We start from the raw sequence: 16,296 nt of genomic DNA, 5'->3' as shown, positions 1-16,296 counted from the left end.
TAAATCCTATTTATTTCTTAATAACAATTTCCATTGGTTTAGTATAAATAGAATGTTAAACTCAAATAAATTTAAAATTAAATCTAATTATTATTATTAGTCGACGACAATAAAAATATATATTCTAACATCTAAACTAAATCCTATTTGGTTTATAATAATAATTATTAATAATACCTAATTTATATTAATATAACTGATTCCTCATCTTTTTTATTATTATTATTATTATTATTATTATTATTATTGTTATTATTATTATTACTGTACTGGCACATATAAAAAAATTAACAACCATACATGATATATTCTATTAACTAACCACATTGTTCCTAACGTAATTAACTACCTAAACTAGATTAAATTAGTAACCTAAACCTAAATTAACGGCCACCAGAAAACTAATAATAATAATAATAATAATAATAATAATAATAATAATAATAATAATAATAATAATAATATATCTCAGAAAAAATAATCTATGATACTTAGTTCACTAATTATACTTACACAACTATAACACTTGAATTAACTAACAGTATAGACTAACTAAATATTCGAATAAAATATTTAACTTAACCTAATTATTACTATTTAAATTTAAAAAAATAATTTAGTAAAATAAACTTACATAATTAAGATGATCAAGATAATCAACAATGTGTAACTTTGGACGATTAACATCTTTTGTTCTTCGTTTCCTTGGCATTATTTATTTTGGTCTCTCCTCATTGGATTTTTTTTGCTTCTGCTGGAGCTTCAATGGAAGAAAGGGAATGGGGTTTGAAAGAGATGGAAGGGTGGAAAGTGAGTGTTGAACAAAGTGGGGCACTTGGATGGATGACTGGGGTATTACTCGAATGTCATGAGGGTTCACTGGCTGGTTGATGCATGCGCGACGTGTGGCTGTGGTACGCAAATCGGACGGTCCGATTTGTTTATCCTCTACGCCAGTAATCGAATCGTCCGATTATATGCCTCCTAAATCGGACCGTCCGATTTCACCTACGCAGCCCCCACACCCATGTAATACACGCCAGACCCCAATAACCATAGAATACACCAAACTTAGCCTCATATTAAAATTAAAAAAGTATTTTATCGAATATATTAGTTACCTATTTTTTATTTTTTAAATAATAAAATAAAAATTTAAAAACTTACGTAAAAATATTTGTTGGACATCTCATGCCCTACAATTAAAGCGTAAAAACTAAAAACTTACGGAAAAATATTTGCTGGATCTTTAATCTCGACTAGTATAAAACTCGCGCTATATACCCAGGACGAATATTATTTTATTATAAAAATTTATTAATATTTATTTATTAATATTAATAGTTATTATTTTTAATTTAAAAATTTTTATATGTAAAATTCTATTATTTAGTGTAGAAGAGTATTTTATTCTATGCTTATAAAAGTTAAAATAATTTTGTTATTTTTTAGTTTATTCTAATAAATTTCACTTAAATATAAAAATTATTATATTTGTGTGTTTAAATAAATATGGTTATCCAATTTCTATTATATTATCCAAAAAAAATTAAAATTTCAATCAAAATAGTTTATATTTTAATCACACAAATAACAAATATAATAAATTGTGTATCATTTTAAAGAAATTCCTATTTTAATGAAGAAAGAAACATAATTATATTAATTAAAATATAAATATATAAAAAATACTATTTATACACTAAATATTTTTTATACCTGTATAATAATATATTTATTATTAATTAGTGACATTTAAATTATTTTTAATTAACAAAACAAAAAAAAATCTGTGTATAATTATTAAGAAAATACTGGTATCAAAATAGTATTTATTATAAAGATATACATATATCGAGAATAACAAAAATTAATCAGTTAAATTGTTTCTTTTAAATATTCATTACTAATAAATTCATAATATATCTTACCTTTTATTATAATATATCTTTCACCACCTAAATTTTGAATAAAATAAAAAATAAATTTAATTTATTATTTATAGCAGTTAAGACAATAAATTTTATTTATTTGTTTAATTATACAATAGATATTTTTACATATCTAAAAATAAAAAGATAAAAATACTTCCTACAAAAATAATAATAATATATACTACCATCATCGCCAACACAAATATGAAAATTACAAAAAAAATTTAAATATGAGATATTTTTCTATTCTATAAAAAAGATTATTATTATTATTATTATTATTATTATTATTATTATTATTATTATTATTATTATTATTATTATTATTAAAAACATTAACTATAAAAAAAATAGTGAAGTAGGAAAAAACAAATAATTTTGATACGATCTAATCTTTACATGCTTTTTGAATTTCTGCCTTTTTGATAGTTAATATTTTTTATTACTATTATTTGGTAAGTATTTTGTGAGTTAAATGAATTTTAATTATTTATTTATTTTACCAACCTAAAATAATTTTTATTTTTAAAAATAAAATCTTAAAATTTTATTCTTTAATTAATACGATATGAGAAACACTTACCATTTGTACTATCTTAAAAAAATATGTATATAAAATAGGAGTATATTCACGCTATTTATTTGATGTTAAGTGATCTTTAATAAAATTTGAAGTTATTATATTAATTAAATTGATGATCTATGAGTGTGATTCATGTTAATTATTTTAAAACATTATAAAGAAGTAAAATTACTCAGCTAGAGCCTAAAGGCATAGACAAAGAAAAACTTAGTAGGAATATCAATTTTATTAGAAAGATGATAAAGAATAGCAATTGAGATATGCACTTTTTTATTAGAGTAATTGATAAAATAACATAACATAAAAAAGACAAATTCTTATGTGATATAGACATTTCTTTTCAATTATTCTACTTCATAATATAAAACAATTCATCTGTGTTAGAAAACGATAAAATTGAGATATTACCTTTTAAAAACTAATACCTTGTCAAAACACAATGCAACAAAACAAATTTTTTGGTTTGCTGTTTTATAAATTCATCAGTTCACTCCATTATATAGTCTTTCTCAATTGCACATTGAAATTGATATTTATTTAATTCAACTATTTGATATTAAAATGAAATACCAATTTAAGTGCCACAAATATTATTTTTTAATTTAAAGAGGGTTTATTTAGTTTCACATAAGATGTTTGAACATAAAAGTATTGAGAAAAGAGGAATCCTAAGAGATGTTACACATTCTAATAGAATAATGCTTTGAATTCTCCTATTTGAAATGAAAAACTAAAAAAGGAAAGAAAACACAATAACAATGTATGAGACCTACTTCAGTAACTAGAAACTCAGTAATATTCATATTTTTAAATTCTCTATTGTTACTTAGCTCTTAATATTTTATCAGAAGTTGTTCAGATCCAATGTAACTGAAAATAATATCACAAAAATAATTGTTTATCCTATGATTTGAATATGCTTTCCATTTAAGAATGAGCGGTGAAACTTTGAAGAAAGATAGCAACTACATTTATAAAAATAGTATGGTAATAGATAGCTAAAACAGATAATAGAACTTGAAAGGATCGAATAGTGACAAATCAAAATAGGTTATGTATCTTATAAAGCCTACACATTCTATCATGAGTGTACAAAAAATAAACTTCTTGTAAATTGCATAATTTACCATTTTGTAAAAAATTTGTAAAGAATAATTTGTAAAGAATAAGAATTAAAAAAAATATTAACAGATCTAAATAAAAGAATAAGTGGTAGTAAAATTTTATATGAAGAATAAGAAAGATGTTAATTACCTACTTATTCTTGTATATACACATATAAATTTGAGTGAATTTCAATAAATAAACATGTGTCATTAGTTATACAACAACATCACATTTGGTAAAACAACAACTTGCCTTTATAATTTTTCTATCCAAAATTATTTCAACCATCCATGTGAATATGTTAATTTTTTGCCTATTAAAAAGATAAAGCAACAATAAAAAAATCCTAAAAAAATCTAAAAAATATTCACAGCAATTTTAAATAAGCTACCATTCCAATAAAATCATTTTTGTTACAAAAGATCAATATACCAAGAAGAAATGACACAAATTAAAATGTAGATCTAAAAAAGAACAAAAATCAATTATCAAGTAATAAAAAATAACTCAGCATAGAAATGGACAAAAATTAATTATGAAGATCATAGTATTTAATTGTCTAAAAATTATATAAGTTATACATTTGTGCAGCATAATCAATTCGGCGCATATAGTCAAAAATAATAAAATTAAATAACAACCAATAATATAATACAGTTAATAGAATCTTTTCATTTAACAAAATACTATAAAACTACAGGCCATGTGAAAATCAAGTTCAAAAGGTTTACGGATAGCTAAAACATACACATACATCCAAGCTAACTGTTTAAAAGTGTTAAAATTAAGTTCAATAAATCCAATAAAAGATAATAACCCAATCTCAAAATTAAACGTAAATGGAGCAAAAATATAATATCTTTTTTACCTAATACCCAATTATTTATGACAATGTTATTAGTTCTAATACTTATAATATGAAATGAGATTATTTTGTTAGACTTAAATTGGTCATAAACATTAAATATTAATAAATTTACAGATCAATTTTCAATGCCTAATACACTATAATAACTTAACTTAATCAACTTTAAATCAATAAAAATCGATATCAAACAAAGTATCACCTCATAAAAATGCTTCCACAATACATGTTTCACATGCCAAAAATACATAAACAAAATGTAAAACAAAAAAGAAATACAACAACATTTCATCTAATCTACATATGATACATGCATAACTATTAATTTCCAACATACAGAAGTTATTCAACCTAATTTCTGAATGGTGAAAAATAACATACTAAATCCTTTTAGAAAATATGAATAAAAAACAGTGAACATTCCATTCACACGAACTAATTTTTTAATATTGGAACAAAACAAAGCAAAAAAAAAACCAAAATGAGCGAAACCAAAAAACAAATCTTAAAAGCCAACCTTTAAAAAATACATAGAACTGGCAAAACTTAAACTTACCTACAAAAAGTAATCCACACTAAAATCATTTGCCGTAAAACAAATGACCTTTAAGCTGCTGTTCTCCTCCATGCTCTGCACTTCATAATTTTTAAAATCACACACTAAGGAATCACAAATATAAATATCTATCTTGGTAAAAGTAAAAAACTAATAATAAAGTCAAGTATCCCTTTAAATCTTGGTAATGAATATTAATTGGATGAATTCTTTACATAAAATTTATTACCAAAATTTTTATTTCAATTTTTAAAGGAACATGAAATTAATCCCTCAATTGTAAATTTTAAGAAATATATTCTAAAATTGAATTTAATTTTTTAATAATTTTTCAGCAAGCTATAACTTACAGCTAGATTTAATATTGGCAACTATTTCTTAGAATGACAATTTCAACTCCCAAGTCATAAAAAGTTATCCATGGAAATAAGTACACTAATATCCCAAACATATTACACAAAAATAAAATAAATTTCTAAGGACAAATAAATTATAACACTGTACAACGGTATAAGAATAGATGTCTTATAATACATACTCTAATTCATGCATTTCGAACACTTCTAATGCTGGAATCTCAAATTATCACAGTCAAGATGTGAATCAATGCCTAGAATTAAGTATAATTGTACTATTGAAGCAATCAAAGCCAATATATGTATATTGGTTGCAAAAGAAAAAATTAGTCTCTGAAAGAAGAACAACTCACATGAAAAGTAAAAAAAAAATACCTTGACAATACCCAAAATCATCACATCAAACTCAGATATGCAAGGTCAGATAAAGAAAAAAAAAGAACAAATAGTGTATTGGAAGAGCACTCATAAGCTGCAAAAATCATTTGGAAGGACTTGATTGAGCACCCTCACATAATCAATTTTTCATTCTGAAGTTTAAAAAAGGAAAAAAATTATTTATTTTACAAAATGAGTGAAAAGAAATCTGTACAATTGTCAAATTGTTATAGTTATAGATTTCTCTCTGCTTAAATTTCGAACCCTAATGGCATTCTCTGGAATCTTTTTTTAAAAGAAAGAAAAATAAAAATAAATTTCTACTTTTAAAAAAGAAAAATTACCCACACCGCCGATGACAGGATCTCAGAGCTCTCCATTCTTTTGACCAGTGTTTCAACTTGTTGCCAACTGTACCTTCTTCACTGACAGCAATAACACCACTCACCGTGCCACTGTTCTTTCTCCTTGCAGCTAGGGGTGGCAATGGGATGGGTACAGTAGGGTTTGGATTCAACCTTAACCCTATCCACGGGTTGAGATTTTTATATAAACTCAATCCTAACCCTACCCGCTCTTAACCTGCGAGTACCCGACCCTACCCGCGAGTTACAGAAAATATATATTATTATTATATAACTTGATGATAATTCAAAATAGAACTGATTTTTTTAATGGCCTAGGATTTTTTGCATTTAGTAAGAGTCTTTGGTTCAACATCCACTTAAAACATATTTTTATATAAGTATATAACATATACATATATAGAGTGCGAGTTGGTCGGGTAGGGTTAAGGCTCAACCCACACCCTACCCTACCTGCACGAGAACCATACTCGCACCCTATCCTACCAGCTGCGGATCGTATTGGTAACCCTATCCGACCGGGTGCAGTCGGATTGGATACCCGCGGATAGAGTACATATTGTCATCTCTACTTGCAGCTGCATCAACAGTCACCGTCAGCTGATAGAAAATTATTTATTTTATATTAAAAATATAAGAAAAATAGAAAATTACAATAATAGTATATACCTTACAGGCTGATATAAAACCATTTTGACCTTTGTCAAAAACATTAAAATCCAATTTTGAGCTCCTCTTTTGCATCATTTTTTAACTGCAATTGGCATTTTTTAAAAAAGGAAATGCATTAGAATCAAAAGAAAGCAAAACTCAGGATGCTCTTTGATATTTTGTTTCAAACATACCAAAATTACAATGCAAACATTCTCAAGAATGGACTCTCAATAAGCAAACTAAACGGGTTTGAAACAAATTTCTTTTTCATTTTTGTTAGGGAAGTATTTGAACAGCTGATGTATCAAATTGAATCCATTCAGAGTAACCAAATTTCAGTTAGTGAAAACAACTGTTTCATCATTGCAAAAAAAAAATATATATAAAAGTGTAAAGGTTAGTAATCAAACGCGTAGTCCCATATGTTTCCTTCTTAGAACTGCTTTTGTGTCATCGTTCTCCTCTTCTTCTTGAGCTTGTGAAACCCAGTCACATAGTTCCTTCACAACCAAATCAAAATTCTCATTTTTATTAATATCATTATACACTTAAACTCTAAATCACAATCACATAAGTTGCAAACTTTTTCAACACAAACAAAACTTCCAGGAAATCAAAACAAAAACAAAAACAAAATGGGCAGTCGCCTATTTTTCTCAGCATAAGGAAGAAATAAATTAAAAATATGAATAATTTTAAGTACCTCATTTCTGGTTGAACCGAAACCACTTGTCGGATCTGGTTGAACAAACTGTGGAGGTGCCTTTCGTCGACCTCAGGATCCAAATCCCCAATGAACAACGACGTCGTAATGAACTGGTTTGTTGCATGCAGCACCTGTCACCTGTCACCTGTCAAATTCTAAAGTTTACATGTTTACTGACTAAATTGAATTTGAGTTGTGTTTTACTATTTAAGTTTACCTAAATTTACGTCCTTAACATTGTTAACATTAGCTTGCCATTTGTCTTCATATAAGCATTCAGAATTTCACTCAGTTTAAGAACATGTATAAAAAATCAGCTTTATTTTTGCCAAGAATCATATGCATTGTTGAAGAGTTTCAATTTTTCAAAGAGTATTTGCCTAGCATCAATGTTGTGAGTTTGTTAACATCAACGTCGCAAGCTTTTAAACCGTTATCAAATTTGCCGCATCCAGGAACAAATATCACCCTTTTACCATCTAGGCCAATATTGAAGTTAGTGTAAAGCCAGAAATTAATCATTGTGAAAATCAAAGTTCAATGAAATTGTATGATAGAGAAAAATATATACTGAAACTTTTTTAAGAAAGATTTGTATTTTTATATCAAGTAAATACAAATAAAAGAATAGTCTGATATAAGAAACCTATAGAGAATTGATATGCAATTCTAAATTACATTTCTATCCAAAAAATTCTAAATCCCAAGCCTTTGCAACGAAGCATTAAGAGCATCAATAATTCCATCAAAACTACCAAACTTGGAAACCAGCAGAGATCAAATTACTAAACTAACCTCTTCTTTTAAAAGAATCATGACAATTCCAATAAAAAAGATTGCTTTTCAACCTGTTGTTTCTTAATTCAAACACATAAAAACACAAAGAATTAGTATTTATCTCAAGGCATTGTTCTTACCAAAATAGTTCACACACAAATCATCTATACTTACCGAAGATTAACGTAACCTCAACCGAGCAATCATAAAAAGTTGTCAAGTCACTGCCTAAACCAAGTGCCTCCATCTGTGTACTAAGCATTTTTCCTTCTCTTCTCTTTTTTCGACAAAAAAATCCAAGGGGCTATTTTTTTTTTGCAACAACAGCTAGAGAACATCATAAACCAACTATATCTGCACCGGAGAACATCCTAAACCAACTGTGTCTGCATTAGTCATCACCAAGACCCAAACATAGCATAATGAATAAAAATAGAAAATAAAAAGATAGTTCTCTAATAAAAATAAAACAGAAAATAAAAACCAGATATACAAACACAGAAAAACTATAGTAACTAAGAAAGACAGTTCTCTACATCACCAGCCACTGAAATGTTTTTGCTCCAAAAAACACAACTAAAATTTAGAATAAAAATAATTTATTAAACCAAGATGACAATCTTTAACTGGCCATACCTACACACCAGAAACATAAAAAGATTAGTGGAAAACATTGAGCAGAGAAACTTAACCAATCTCACCGTATTTAAGCTTGAAGTCATTTGAGGTGGAGTGAGCCACTGCACGAGTTAGCCTTTCCTGGGCAAACCTGTTTGATTTAGAATAGTGGGGGTTGGGCCGTCACTGCTACATACTTCGTGTGCGCCACTGTGGCGCTTTGCATCACCATCTCTGGCGCTGATTCCTCACCATTGATCTATTAACACTGGTATAAATTTCGTTAATATAAGACGCTGCATTTCAATAATTAAAAAAAAACAATGTAAAAAAATAAATCAAATAATAAAAAAAGTGTGTGACATAGAGAACAAACCATGCTTCATTTGCAACACCTGCCGGCGAAGGAACGTCTGCGCCGTCGTTCTGCGGTGGATGCAGTTCTACGGATCCAACAGCAGCCTCCATCACCCCCGTCGCCACATATCCGAACAGTTCAGTGCTGCAATATTTGCACGATCAGAGGCTTTTTCTTTTGAAACCACCATTGGTATCTTCTGTGAATAAATTTTTTCTACAAGCAAGTCCTAAAAAAAGGAACTTGATTATATATCCTGCTATCAGCACATACATATGCAGCAAGGGTATCAACCTAAAGATAAAACAATTCAAATTGTTAAGAAAAATAATGTTTCTTATGGTAAGTAATGCTCATAAAATGTGGAATTCAAATACAAGTTATAAGGTATCTCCACAGTCAGGTAAATGAATCTATACCTTCTGCAATGGTTGGGAAGATTGTTCCACCCATCCATCACCCGACAGAATGTTGGCAATCTCTTGCAAAGATGTAAAGACTGCCAATTATTTATTCTATGTATGGTTTAAAGATTAAAGAAAAGATAGAGGAAACACCTGGCACCATCTAGCTCGAGACTTTTGTTTCTTGGTGTGTATCCAAACATGAAAGCCACCATATCTTTTGCAAGCTATCCGCCTCGAATCACCAAATGGGTCCTCACCATTTGCATCTGATCGTGCCAATTCTGAAGCAAAAAATCTGTGCCTACCATTCTGGAACATCAGTTGAAACCACAGCTAATGTTAGACAAGAGAATAATAAAAGACTATTGTCTATTAGGTTCAATAAATGGCCTGCAACATCAGAGTGAGCGTGTGCATGTGCACGCACATACTGCATATTTTGTTTTATCTGTAAGCCATAACAATAGAAACAAGATTTATAACAATTGGCTGTTAGATGGGGGCAATAAAATATAAACAAAATAGTTGTGGTTCTTATTCCCCCCAATACTCGTGAACTTTGATCCTGACCATGATGTCTTAAGAGTTATAAGAATAAGAGTGAAGCACTAATCCGATCCCTGTCCATTTCCAAGAATGACAACGCGACCCCTCAAAATAAAATTGATCCAGTTTGGTCCCTGTCCCCGATTTCTGTCACACAAGGCGGTCCCCATGCGTTTTTCTCCGGCGATACTTGACGAAAAATGCTGAGCTGGCTATTTTAGTGTGTGACATGTCATATGAGGTGGATGACATGTTCAGTCAGTGCTGAGATGGAGAAGTTGAGATGGACAGGGGCTAATTTGTCATATCCAGTCACCATATAAACGATGTCGTTTTAGTGGGAAGCAACGTTTCAGTTGCTTTTGAAAAGGTGGGTTTCTTCCTCCAACCTTCACATTTAAAAGAAAACCCTAACAGAGCCATGAGCAGTAGCAACAAACCACCGTCGAGTTCCATTGATGGGAGTGGAAGAGAAGTTTTTAAAGATGAAGGTAGAAGTCCTCTAAGTGTATCTGCAAGAAGTGTTGCTGCACCGAAGAAGAAGAAGAAGTTCATTGCTCCACGATGCCGGTGTGGGGCGCATGCTATTTTGTTTCTCTCTTCAACAGAACTAAACCCTAACCGGTTATTTTTGGGATGTCCACACTTCAAGGTAATCTGAAATTTAATTTAAGTTTAGTTGATTTTAACTCGATGTGATCTAGTATTTGAGTTGTGGGTATATTCTACAGAGCACAAAATCGCATTGTAAATTTTTTGCATGGTTGAATGATTATGTTGAATCGTTTGAAGAGTTTCCCAGAAACTCTCCTGATATAAAGGGTTGGACGCGAGATCAAAGTCAGATTCCTGATGCTGCTGGTGTTGATGCTAGAAAACTGAGGGAACTAGATGCTAGAGTTAGTGGATTAGAATTGGAAGCTAAAAATTGTAATGCCAATAGTGGTTCTAGCGGTGTTAGTGTTAAAGCTTTGGTTATTGCTTTTGTATTTGGAATTGTGATCTCTAAATTTTTGTAAGGCATATGAGTAGCAGGAACCTTATGTGATACTAGGTTCAAAGTGTGTCTTGTTTTTTTGAAGTGTATATTTTTTACATTGTAAGTTGTATTACTTTAGAAGTATATATGTTGTTTCAGATGAGATTATGATTTGATCCAAGAAAAAGAGTTTGTTACTACTTTGATGAATTCTGGCAGCATGTAGTCATACAGATTTCTTACTGAAAAATGTTGGATCAACAAACCCAAAAGATGCTTTATATAAAACATGTACACAAAACACTTAAAAGCTTCCAAAATATTTTCTAGATTGTAAACACTGACACTTAAACTAATAACAAAAGGAGTCATTCTTATCATCTATGTCAACAACAACATATCAGATATCAAGTCTTCCTCAGAGATATAAACCCAGGGGTAGGAATGAACTTGATAAGTCTTGTTGTAGTCTTGGAACTTGCTGCAACCATGGTCTCAGCAGAAGGAGCACTTTGTTGAAAGGGAACATAGTAGTTGTTGTCCTCGGGTTCACAGCCTGACCGGTTGGAACACATGGTCTAAGACCTGATGTTGTTTGAACTGATGGTGGAGTAGGTTGTCCAAATGAAGGTGGAGCTGAGATAGGAGCAGTTGGGGGCCTAACAACAGAGTGCTTTCTTCTTTGGGCATAATTGAGGTTGGGGGTGGAGCAGGGTTGTGGGGGTGGTTGATTCAGGTTCATAGCCTCTCTTGCAACCTGTAACAAAAATTTAATGAGTATATAATAAACAAATAGCTTAAAACAACATTGACCAATGACTATACCTCATCTGGCTGGGGTGCATTTTGTTAAATGAGAATTTCATCTCCCTGTTCCTGTTGGTTAGAATTACCCTTCTTATGCATTGTCTTTGGAAGTTTCTTCTTGTTCTTCTTCGCCTTTGTCTATCACAGTAGTATTAGTGTAAGGAGAGTCTAATCTGTCATCTAAACAAAAATATGGATAAGGAGCAGGTTAAAAGATATTACCAGTGGATCCACAAGTGGGGAAGGTTGTACAATATCACTGTTCAGATTGACATTAGATCCTACATCCTAATCATATAAACAACCAATAGTGAGATACATAAACCCCTCACAATATTTAAATGAGACACCTAAACCCCCCACAATTTTTAAATGAGACACTTAAACCCTTAACAACTAATATAGTGTTCCAAATCAAACCCTAATTACCTGGCCTCTGTTCTGGTTTGAGACAAAGGGTACAATCTGCAACCCCTTCCCTTTACCAGTTTGGATCCTTTGGGTCATTCTTACAGGTCTTGTAGTAATGCCCAAGCTGTCTACACTTGCTGCACGTCACTTCAAAGGTTTTCTTGGCTTTAGTGGCGTGCATATCAGGTTCTAAAGGATCTACCTTCCTCTTCATCTTGGGGCGATGAGCTGGTCTATTGATGTTGGGTGGTTCCATCCTTGGAGCATCACATGGGGTCTAGTATTCCTCTGAATTTATTGGTTTGATGCAATGCATATATGTTGCTCTGATTGATTGCATGGTGAGCCATTTATGCACATGATCCTCTGGCTTTAGACCAATGTTATAGATTGCTGCAACAGCATGACAGCAAGGCATGCCTAACAAGAAGCACAATCCAGACATGCAATCCACAAGGTTATATGAATGATGTACAAATCCAGACATGATTGATTTTCTTCATTTTCTCCATGCATGCATTGAATTCCTTTAATGTTGTGCATCTTGCTGCTTCCCATACCATTTACTTTGTTTGTTGGTCTTTGAAATGCTTGATAAAGTTTTTCCAAATATGTAGTACACAATTGCGGTGGTGTGCATTAGGCATTACTTCCTTGATAGCTAACTCTAGTCCCTGCAAGCGTTAGTCACACAGAAACAGTTAAACAGTATACACATCACTTGAATTAATTGAATTTCTTCATAAAATATAACAAACGAACTAATTGAATTACCTTCTGCTGATCACTGATAAAATTCCATCCATGATGCGTCACCAGCCCCAAATCATCTTGCAACAGTGTTAGGAACCACTTCCAGGTGTCCTTACATTCATTAGGGACAACAGCGTATGCTATGACAAAAAAGATGGTTGTTCGCGTCTTGGCCCACTGCACTCAGCAATTGTCCGCCATAATACCCTTTCAAGAAACAACCATCTAGACCAATTAACGGCCTACAACCCTGAATGAAACCCTTCTTGGAAGCGTCTAAGCTAATGTATAACCTATCAAACAATGGGAGGGCTTCAGGTTGTGGTATTGTCTCTATCAATGCTGTGGACCTGGGATTACTCCGATGAATCTCACTCAAGTAGTCTCTAACTTTTTTATATTGTGCCCGTGCATTACCAATGACCACCTCTCTAGCTACTTTCAAGGCCCTCGCAATCATTCTATGGTTAAGTTGCACATTGTACTCCTCAATCATATGATCCATTGCCTACCTTGGTTTCATATCAGGATGGATAAGTAGTCTCTTAATGAGCTTCGATGTCACCCAGCCCCTATCTGTCATGTTGCTGCCATAGTCTCTGGCACAGGTGTGCTCATTTATCAGAATTTTTACCTGGAAACACCTACTAGCATTATTCCAGGATGTGAAAATCAGCCATGGACAATCCTCAGTAGCACATGCTGCCTTCAACCTATGCTTTTCATTTTTAATATATAGCACATCCTTTCCCTCAAATACAAAGTAGTCTTTTAAAGCCTTCTTGAATGTTTCCATTGTAGGGAACATCTGACTAACCTTAAACACTACCTCTCCATACTCAGTATCCTCACTAAAGGAATCATATGCTGTCCTTCCCTCATCCTCAGAAGAAACTGGGCTCTTGAAGGCCTCACTCTCATACTCATATGGTTTCTCATAATCACTATCCATCTCCACCTCAGTTGGGACTGAGCTTCGGTTACTAGGCCCATCACCCATACTAAGACCCTCACCTACAGGCCCATCTCTCTGGTCTGTTTGTCCAACCCCAATACTTAGTCCAGCTTCTCTACTTTGGCCCTCCATCCCCTTCTTGCCTAGTCCATCTCTTAAGATATGCCTCCTTCTAACACCAGAATATTTTTTAGATGTTCTCTTCTTAGCAGTTTTTGGTGATTGTCTTGGGGTATTACTACTTAAACCACCCTTCTTACCCTCATTCTTTTTAGGTGACACCATTTTTTTAGGCACACTATTCTTCTTCTTAGTTCTTTTTTCCTCTTCTGTATTTTTATCTTCAGTTTCATACCCAACAACCTCATTACTCGTCTTTTTCTTTGCTGAAACTCCTTTTTTTAGAACCTTTTTCTTCCTATTGTATTCTTCTTCACTACCACTGTCATTTGTCTCAAATCCAGGGGGAGGAGGCTTGTAAGGCTCATCCTCTGTTGTCTTATATCCATCATCAGTTGATGATGATGATGATGATTAATCCAACACAACAGTCTCCTCAGCCACATCTTCTTCAACTACATCAGGCATGTCCACATCGTGTTCAAAGTAGATGTATAGCTCATCAGTTTTCCTGTACCTCAATTTACCCTCCCTCATCTGATTAATTCCTACATCTTCTTTAATTACATGGAGTCCAGCTTCCATATTCGGTTCTCCCATATCAAGGCAGAACATCTGCTTATACTCCTGGTAACCCAATTCTTTAAATAATTCAACCAAGTCAAAAAAATTTACGTAATCCAAGTCTAAGGGGGGAAATCTCTTCACTTTACCATCCAAGTAGCAGAAATCACCTTCAGAGTTTCTAACAAATCTCCCCCCATGGTGAAACACAGGAATGACCATATATTTAGACATCTGCAATCAGTTTATTCAAGCTTTAATAAAATCTGCCTAACAATAAACATGTTTAAACAAGAATGACCACCACTATATTATTTAATTTTTTCGAAAATGCACAAAGTTCTGGGTTATTTGAATTTTTCTATGACTAGGACCACAAATGGTTGCATACAACAATGGTTCCTTGTCAGAAGCAGAATCAATTTGGAAGGACCACACAATGCACAAGGGACAAATGCTTCATATAAAATCACTAACCTAAACTGTCTACAACGTCCTGACACGATTCCGTCCAGCTCCGTCAACAGCACCACCAAACCGCCGTGAACTATGACATCGTCAACACTGTAAGCAACAACGTCAGTGCTTCCCTCCACCAACACAGCATCCACAATGGTTTTAAGAAGTGAAGAAGTTTTTGACCTAGGATTTTCTTGTAAATGTCAAGGCTGGGGGTAGGGGATTTATGGAAACCCACCTTTTCAAAAGCAACTGAAACGTTGCTTCCCACTAAAACGACATTGTTTATATGGTGACTGGATAGGACAAATTAACCCCTGTCCATCTCCACTTCTCCATCTTAGCACTAACTGAACACGTCATCCACCTCATATGACATGTCACGCGCCGAATGAACCAGCTCAGCATTTTCCGTCAAGTTTCGCCGGAGAAAAACGCATGGGATTGCCTTGTGTGATGGAAATCGGGGACAGGGACCGAACTGGATCGATTTTATTTTGAGGGGTCGCATTGTCATTCTTGAAAATGGACAGGGGCCGGGTTGGTACTTCACTCTAAGAATAAGATATAATTTCTCTCTAGTTTCCTCATTACTCAAATATCTACAAAAGGCATAAATCATACCTTTTGAGAATCATTATGAAATCTGCGAAATACACTCAAAGCTCTTCTTTCGAGTTAGACCCCAAAATGGTCTCTGAGATTGGTGTTTTGCACTAAAATCGTCCCTGAGATTCTAATTGTACCAATTACATCCCTGAGATTGAAAAAAATGCACCATATTAGTCCCTGGCTCATTTTCTATTAACAACGTGATGACATGGCATGATGACGTAGACTGTAAGTGACACGTGTCACTTCATAATTTGGCCACGTGTAATGGTATGATGATGTGGTGATCAGTGACACATGGCATGCTGACGTAGATGGTTGTGCCACGTGTCACAATGTTATTTGGCCACGTGTCATGTTGGGCCACGTGTCGCAACAGTATTCGCCCACGTGTCATCCATTATGTCATCGTTGTATATGCACCAA

This window comes from Arachis stenosperma, chromosome 7, assembly GCF_014773155.1.
Source record: "Arachis stenosperma cultivar V10309 chromosome 7, arast.V10309.gnm1.PFL2, whole genome shotgun sequence".
Classification (NCBI taxonomy): Eukaryota; Viridiplantae; Streptophyta; class Magnoliopsida; order Fabales; family Fabaceae; genus Arachis; species Arachis stenosperma.
The sequence above is the reverse complement of the archived record's forward strand: the minus strand, read 5'-3'. Positions refer to the sequence as shown.